This window comes from Trichechus manatus, unplaced genomic scaffold (genome assembly GCF_000243295.1).
Source record: "Trichechus manatus latirostris isolate Lorelei unplaced genomic scaffold, TriManLat1.0 scaffold00068, whole genome shotgun sequence".
In the NCBI taxonomy this organism is placed as follows: Eukaryota; Metazoa; Chordata; class Mammalia; order Sirenia; family Trichechidae; genus Trichechus; species Trichechus manatus.
The window spans coordinates 6,347,695-6,357,041 of NW_004444004.1; positions in this window are offsets into that span (position 1 = coordinate 6,347,695).

The window sequence follows — 9,347 nt, forward strand, 5'->3', positions numbered from 1 at the left end:
TCTACTCTTCTGAAAGACAATATTTGGAATCTAGTAGTAAATTGGAAAGGTCAGTGTGGGCCCTCTCCTATAGTTCTTGAGCAAGAGACAGAAAAATATACTTTACTGAGTCTCTGCTCTCCTTATCTACACAGCAGAGATGTTTGTAAGAGTGCTTGGAAAAAACCCTGGTACATATTTTATCCTAATAAATGTTAGGTGAATTTGAATCTGGACACATTCATTTAGTCTACTGGAATTATTGGGTATCCCACATAATTTGTTTGCCATTGGCATTGTTTTTATTTGAAACATAATATATATATATGTATATACTAAAAAAAGTCAAACAGTACAATGGTATATACAATTAAATGTCAGTTCAAACCCCAGCACTACTATTTATCAATTGTAAGGCCTGGATAAATCACTTAACCTCTCCGCGTCTCAGTTCCCTTATCTGTAAGATGAGAGTCATGTCAGTATCTACTTTACATGGTTGTTGTGAGGCTAAAATGTGTAAATCACTTGGAACAGTACTTGGCCTACTATAAATACTATATGAGATTAGCTGTTTTCACATGTCTTTTGTATTTATTTTCCTGTGCGCTGCTTGTTCATTTCCTTTCCCCATTTTTTTTTTTTTAAATCAGGTTGTGGTCTTTTTCTTTGGATTTGTAAAAACTCTTTATATATTAAGGAAATGTATTTGCCATATTTTTCAATTTTTTTTAAATATTATAATTTATCTATAGCTTTTTTCATAGTATTTATTTTTCCATCAAGAAATTTTAAATGTTTTATAGTCAAATTTATCAGTTTTTTGCCTTTATAGTTTCAAGAGTCTGAGTCTTGCTTGAAAGGCTTTCCCCATTCCAAAATTATATATTTTTTAAGTCTGCCATGTTCTCTTCTACTGCTTTTACCATCATCCTCTTTGATCCATCTGGACTTTATTCTGGTTTAAGTAATAAAATAGTGATCTAAATGGCTAGCCAGTTGTTCCAGCGCTTTATTGAATATTCTATGTAAGATGAAATCCTTGCTATCTCCCAGATTACTAGATGTTCTATTGTTCTTTCACCCAAACTAGTGTGTGGCCCAATCTTAATTCTTCCACTTTTGTTTTCCTTTTGGTTTTGATGTGAATAGAAGAGGACTCGGGTAGACACATCACTTAAGCAAGTCACTTTCCCTCTTCATAAATGAAAAAGCAGAGGCACAAAGTAAGAAGTTTGGCCTCTCTCTAAAATCCCTTTTAACCAGCAGCCTAGAAGAGTTGCTAAAAGAAAAAATACTCCCTGCCAAAGAACTGGAGATAAGTTCCTTTCCTTGCCTAATATTTTTTATATGTGTATATCATAAATGATTAAACCATGCCTCTCCTGTTGAATATTCATATAATTTTTTCAGTACTGTTATATATATTACTATGCTGACTATTCCCAGACATATATTTGATTTTCCCTTAGGATATTTTTTAGATCTGGAATCACTGGGTCAAATGGTATGAATTTTTATAACTTTTTATTGACATACAGTAATACCTGTGAAAGCTGGAAGCTGTATAAGGCGGAACCCTGCAGGAAACTTGAGAGACCCAGAAAAACAAGGTAGGCCTATAGAGTTCCAACTCTCACAGGTTTCACATATATTTATACACATAAAAGTGCACATATGATAAGAGTACAGCTCGAGGAATTTTCACAAAGTGAACACACCCATATAACCAGCCCCCATATCTAGAAACAGAAGATTACCAGTACCTCAGAAGCCTGCCTCCCTCATGTCCCTTTCAGTCACTACTCCCCCCCAAGGGTAAGCACTAGCAGGACTTCTAACAGTATATATTAGTTTTGCCTGATTTTGAATTTTATATATGTTTGGAATCATAGAGTATGTAGTTTTTTGGGTCTGGCCTCTTTCATTCAACATTATGCTTGTGATATTTATCCTCCTTGTTGTGTATAGTCATAGATGATTCAATTTAATTGATGTTTAGTATGTCGATTTGTGAATATATCACATTTTATTCATTCATTTTACTGTTAATGGCCATGGAACTTTTTTTTTTACTCTCATGAATAGTGCTGCTAAGAACACTCTAGTGCATGCATTTCTGTTGGGTATATACCTAGGAGTGAGTGTATACTTTAAAAATTAGTGCTGTGTGTGTACTGTGAGGAGCCCTGGTGGTGCAGTGGTTAAAGCGATCGCCTGCTAACCGAAAGGTTGGTGGTTTGAAACCACCAGCGGCTCCACGATAGAAAGATGTGGCAGTCTGCTTCTGTAGAAATTTACAGCCTTAGAAACCCTATGGGGTCACTATGAGTCGGAATCAACTGGACGACAGTGGATTTGGGGTTTGTGTGTTTTTATTTATTTATTTTTGTATACCTTAGAAATTAATAGATTACAATGATCATGCATAGAGTGTGCTTTCCAGATATGCATATTTATGATGATGAAAAACAACCACCACTCTTATGTGATAAACACTTTCAAACCCTAAATATTTCATTTAATGCTCAGAATAACCGTATTGATAAGGAAATGGAGGCTCAGAGCTGTTCAGAGCTGCCCAAGGCCACAGTCAGAAAATGGCGGAGCCAAGATTTGAACCGATTTGTCTGACTTCCAAGGTCATACTCCTTCAAGTATACCTCCCTACCTATCTCATTTCAAACTATTAAGCACTGAACATAGGGGGTAAAAAAGAACCATGTTATTGCTTAAAATTACAGTTTTTATTACCAGGGAGCTGATGCCTATGAGGTACGTACCTTCAAGAACAGCACTTGTATATAACTTGCCAGGATGATTCAGTGGCTGGGCTGAGTTCAGTGCCAAGCTAATGGTCTCTTCCACCCGGTGGGCTTAGCAACCCAAACATCCATGATACTGGCAGGTATTCTAATTGGAGCCATGTGTTCTTGAATGAGCTAAGAATAAGTGATTTAGGTGCCAAGTGAGGCCCAAATTGAGAAAAGGCTATGCTCATTTACTTATTTCTGCAGATGGTAAAATAAGTTCCTTTTGCCTTGGTTCTTTGGAAAAATAGCTTGAGAGATTTTTCCCCTAAGCCCTGAGGAGTTACCTTTACCCTAGTTTTCTACCCAAGAGGGTTTGTTACTTTTTTCTAGGTTGATTGACATTTCCTGGGTAAGTTGTAAACAATTTGGTTTTCATACTTTTTGTCTGGTCCTAAGCTGCAGCCTGCACTGTGATTGGTATCACCTTGCAGAGATTGGTCACTAGACTATGCAAATTAAGTGCCTGTAGCCTACCAAGAGGGAATTGGTCAGTTCGTGGCCCTGGTGGGAGGGCCATGCCTTGAAATTGACCAGGAGTTTGTGTATGTAAGCAGCCAACCCCACAGAGGTTTTTTAGAGACAGAAATAAACGGTAAGAGAAGCAGAAGGAAGAAAGAAGAGAGGATAGAATAAGCAGAGAGAGATAGGAGGCAAGAAACCTCCTAAAAGAGCTGAAACGTGGGTCAAAGGCTGTAACACTGAAAACAATGACAGGCTCTGAAGGGACCCAGTGGCAGAGCCAGCAGTGACAGGCCTGGAAGGGGCCCAGTGGCACAGCTGGTGGTGACAGACAGCAGGGCCAAGAGGAGGCCTGTCTTGCGGGGGCCTAGAGGAGCCTGTCCTGAGGTGGCTGAGAGGAGCCTTTCCTCAGGGGGTCAAGAGGAGGCCTGTCCTCAAGGGGCCGAGAGGAGGCCTGCACAGTTGAGAGGAGCTGAGAGAGCTGTCCTGCACTGATGAAGGGATCCTTTGCCTACATGCTTCCTGATTCTGATCCTGAGTTGTAGCCTATTGATCTGATCCTGAGTTGTACCCTGTTCCTTAATAAACCACTTAACTGTAAGTATGGTCTGTGAGTTCTGTGTGGCCATTGCAATGGATTATCAAACTCAGAAGAGAAGTAGAGAGTGCCGTGAGAGGACAGCTGGTGTCAGAATTGGTGAAAAGACTGGAGAAAGGTGGTATGTCTGACCTCCACCTCATGGGAATCAGCTTTGAGCTGATCCTGGTCATTATCCCCTCTGAAGTTAGACAGGTTCTGATACTACTACTATTACTATTACTCCCACCATTTTATACTTACATTCTGATTACTGGCAAGGCAGGCTGGCCAAGTGCTGCTATTTTTTTCTCTCATCAGAAATTCATGTTTTCTCTAAGAATCCCTGTAGAATTATAAGCAGTACTTCTGTGTTTTAATGAACATCTATCAGGAGCCATACACCATCCACACATTATTTCTAGTTCTTCACACAACCTTAAAGGTAGGTGTTTCTACAAGTGCAATCCTTAGAATTAGCCCTGATGGGAAAAGACAGGAGATAGCACCTGGTAGACAGTGTGACCTGAAGGAAGAGGTCACTCATAAGTGCTAAATGCTCTGTGGCAAACGAGTGTCTCCTGATGATAGGGATACAATCAAGGGCTGAGAGTGCTTGAGTTTGAGTTTTAGGAAGATCTCGAGTCTGGGCATCAGGTTTGGGTTCCCCCAACAGGATAGATCAGCTGGATGTGGTCTTTCTCAAAAGTCAGGAGAGGCATTCTATTCAGGCCTCTTTTCAGAGAGGTGAGCGCAGATGTAAGATGGGCCAGTTTGAAGGGAAAGGTATTATTGTGATGCCTCAAGAATCCATCTATTTCATCTCTTTACTTTAGGACAAAACCATACCCAAACCAAACTTCTCAGGTCAGAGAACTCACATTCTAGTCTGGTAGATAGGCAAGTGGTAGAGGAGCACAGTGTCAAGAAAACTGAAACTTGAAGAGTTCCCTTGTTTCTCTAATGCAGAGATCACAAACTAGCAACCCAGGATTTAAATCCAGTCCACATTCTTTGTTTAGCCCACATAGTGTTGTTTTGTTTTGTTTTAATTCAGTTGCTATAATTAAAAAAATCAGGAATTACATATAGAGGTCTACATTTCTGGCTTATTTTTGAAAAGCAAAAGATCTAATAATACTGGGTTGACATTCCAACATGGCTCAGTTGCAGCTGTTCCCGTTAGACAGCACAGGCTATCTCTGATTCGCCATGCTCACCACCAGAGTTGGTGCTGGGTCACTCTTTGATGTTATCTGTTTGGTCCCTGCAGCATTTGAGTCTGTCTCCTGCTCTAGATCTTTGACCAGGAAAGATTTGGGATCAGGCCAGATCCAACTCTCCAACAAAATAAAACATAATACCAGCAAAACAGAGAGATCATTTCTTCTTGGGGTGTGAAAATGTTCTAAAACTGATCATCATGGTTGCACAACTCTGTGAATATACTAAAAATCATTGAACTGTACACTTAGAATGGGTGAATTGTATGATGTGCATTAGCTAGGAAAACAAAAATGATAAATCAACTCCTCAATACTGGTCTTTGTCACTAAACTCCGGGAAGGTCTCTAATATTGCAATATCAGAGCAGTAGCAGACCTAAGTGGTTCACAGCAGTAAATAAAGAAAAAATTAGTACCTAGTTCGTAGGATTTTTAGGAGGAATAAATGAGCTAATCCCTGTAAACCCACAGCTCTCTGCCTGGTACATGGTAAGTGATACATAAATATTAAGTATTATGGGCTATTATTGGGAAAAAAGAGAGACCTAACAATGCTTAGCCTAACAACAGAGATTGTGCACCCAGCTAGCACCCTGAACCCTAGAGCAGCTCTTCCAGGGCCTCTCCAAATGTGTAGTCAGCTCTAAGTGGCTATATATCCTGAGGCAGAACTCTAAGAGCCTCAGAATCCCTTTGGTGGTGAGGGAAAAATGTACTATGCAAATACTCAAGTGGCCAAGGAAGTGGTGATAACCTGTTTGTGCCTTATTCAAGTAATGTGATGTAGCAGAGTCTCTGCCGTGTTGAGAGTCGGGAGATTAGAAATTAGACCAGGGTTCTAATTTTGCCTCTACTGCAAATTGGAAAATACTAAATTTTCCTACACTTTAGTTTCCTCATATATTTAAGGACAGCTTAGCTTACAAGGCCAAATAAGAAAGAAAGAATAAGCTATATGGTATAAAATTCCATATAAGGTAAGGTATGTTTATTTAAGTATATAAATCAGTGGCCCAAATCAGGTAACAAGCATACTCCCACAGAAAGGCTAAGGAGGCTGAGATTCTTCTTGTAACAAGAGACAGCCATGGGGATGGTTTTAACATTTTACCATTTATTTTTATTGTGCTTTAAGTGAAAATTTACGGTTCAAGCCAGTTTCCCATACAAAAATTTACACACACATTGCTGTGTGATCCTAGCTGTTCTCCCTATAATGTGACAGAATACTTCTCCTTTCCACCCCAATTTCCCCTGTCCATGCAACCAGCTCCTGTCCTTTTTTGCCTTCTCATCTCACCTCCGGACAGGAGCTGCCCATTTAGTCTCATGTATCTACTTTAGCTAAGAAGCACTCTCTTCATGAGTATCATTTTATGTCCCATAGTCCAGTCTAACCTTTGTCTGAAGAGTTAGCTTTGGGAATGGTTTCAGTTCTGGTCTAACGGAGAATCTGGGGGCCATGTCTTCTGGAGTCCTACCAGTCTCAGTCAGAACATTAAGTCTGGTCTTCTTACTAGAATTTGAGTTCTGCATCTCACTTTTCTCCTGCTCCATTAGGGACTCTCTGTTGTGTTCCCCATAGGGGTGGTCATTGGGGGTAGCTGGGCACCATCTAGTTCTTCTGGTCTCAGGCTGATGGAGTCTCTGGTTTATGTGGCCCTTTCTATCTCTTGGGCTAATATTTTCCTTGTGTCTTTGGTGTTCTTCACTCCCCTTTGCTCCAGGTGGGTTGGGACCAATTGATGTATCTTACATGGCTGCTTGCTAGCTTTTAAGACCCCAGATGCCACTCACCAAAGTGGGATGCAGAACATTTTCTTAATAAACTTTGTTATGCCAATTAAACTAGATGTCCCCTGAAAGCATGGTCCCCAGACCCCCGCCCCTGCTACTCTGTCCCTTGAAGTGTTTGGTGGTATTCAGGAAACTGCTTAGCTTTTGGTTTAGTCCCGTGGTGCTGACTTCCCCTGTATTGTGTGTTGTCCTTCCCTTCACCTAAGATAGTTCTTATCTACTATCTAGTTAGTGAATACCCATCTCCCTCCCTCCCTACCAGCACAACCATCAAAGTATGTTTTCTTCTGTGTTTAAACCATTTCTTGAGTTCTTATAATAGTGGTCTCATACAATTTTGTCCTTTTGCAACTGACTAATTTCACTCAGCATAATACCTTCCAGATTCATCCATGTTATGAGATGTTTCGCGGATTCATCGTTGTTCTTAATCATTGCGTAGTATTCCATTGTGTGAATACATCATAATTTGTGTATACATTCATCTGTTGATGGGCACCTAGGTTGTTTCCATCTTTTTGCTATCGTAAAGAGTGCTGCAGTGAACATGGGTGTGCATATATCAGTGTGAAGGCTCTTATTTCTCTATGATATATTCCAAAGAGCGAGATTGCTGGATCATATGGTACTTCTATTTACAGCATTTAAAGATGCACCAAATCGATTTCCAAAGTGGTTGTACCGTTTTACATTCCCACCAGCAGTGTATAAGTGTTCCAGTCTCTCCACAACCTCTCCAACATTTATTATTTTCTCTTTTTTGGAGTAATGCTAACCTTGTTGGGGTGAGATGGTATCTCATTGTAAGTTTGATTTGCATTTCTCTAATGGCTAATAATCGTGACCATTTCCTCATGTATCTAGTAGCTGCCTGAAGTCTTCTTTGGTGAAGTGCCTGTTCATGTCCTTTGCCCATTTTTTAATTGGGTTATTTGTCTTTTTGTTGTTGAGGTGTTGCAGTATCTTGTAGATTTTAGAGATTAGACACTGATCAGATTTGTCGAAGCCAAAATTTTTTTCCCAGTCTGTAGGTTGTCTTTTTACTTTTTTAGTGAAGTCTTTTGATGAGCATAAGTGTTTGATTTTTAGGAGCTCCCAGTTATCTAGTTTCTCTTCTGGTGTTTGTACATTGTTAGTAATGTTTTGTATTCTGTTTATGCCATGTATTAGGGCTCCTAGCATTGTCCCTATTTTTTCTTCCATGATCTTTATCATTTACGATTTTATATTTAAGTCTTTGCTCCATTTTGAGTTAGTTTTTGTGCATGCTGTGAGGTATCAGTCTTATTTCAATATTTTGCAGATGGATATCCAGTTATGCCAGCACCATTTATTAAAGAGACTGTATTTTCCCCAATTAACAGAGTTTGGGCCTTTGTCAAACATCAGCTGCTCATAGGTGGATGAATTTATGTCTGGATTCTCAATGCTGTTCCATTGGTCAATGTATCTGTTGCTGTACAAGTACCAGGCTGTTATGACTACCGTGGTGGTATAATAGGTTCTAAAATCAGGTAGTGTGGGGCCTCCCATTTTTTTCTTCTTCTTCAGTAATGCTTTACTTATCCGGGGCCTCTTTCGTTTCCATATGAAGTTGGTGATTTGTTTCTCCATCTCATTAAAAAATGCCAGTGGAATTTGGATCGGGATTGCATTGTATCTATAGATTGCTTTGGGTAGAACTGACATTTTCACATATTGAGTCTTCCTATCCTTGAGCAAGGTGTGTTTTTCCTCTTCTGTAGGTCTCTTTTAGTTTCTTGCAGTAGCGTCTTGTAGATTTCTTTGTATAGGTCTTTTATGTCTCTGCATAGATTTATTCCTAAGTATTTTATCTTCTTGAGGGCTATTGTAAATGGTATTGATTTGGTGATTTCCTCTTTGAGGTTCTCTTTGTTGGTGTAGAGGAATCCAACTGATTTTTTATGTTTATCTTGTATCTTGGTACTTTGCTGAAATCTTCTATTAGTTCTAGTAGTTTTCTTGTGTATTCTTTGGGATTTTTTTGTGTGTAAGATCATATCATCTGCAAATAGAGATACTTTTACTTCTTCCTTACCAGTTTGAATGCCCATTATTTCTTTTTCTAGCCTAATTGCTCTGGCAAGGACCTCCAGCACAATGTTGAATAAGAGTGGTGTTAAAGGGCATCCTTGTCTGGTTCCCGTTCCCAAGGGGAATGCTCTCAGACTCTCTCCATTTAGGATGATGTTGGCTGTTGTCTTTGTATAAATGCCCTTAATTTTATTGAGGAATTTCCCTTCTATTCCTATTTTGCTGAGAGTTTTTATCATAAATAGGTGTTGGACTTTGCCAAATGTCATTTCTGCATCAATTGATAAGATCATGTGTTTCTTTTCTTTTGTTTTGTTTATTTAATGGATTACATTGATTGTTTTTCTAATGTTGAACCATCCCTGCATACCTGGTATGAATCCCACTTGGTCACGATAAATTATTTTTTTGATATGTTGCTGAATTCTATTGGCTAGAATT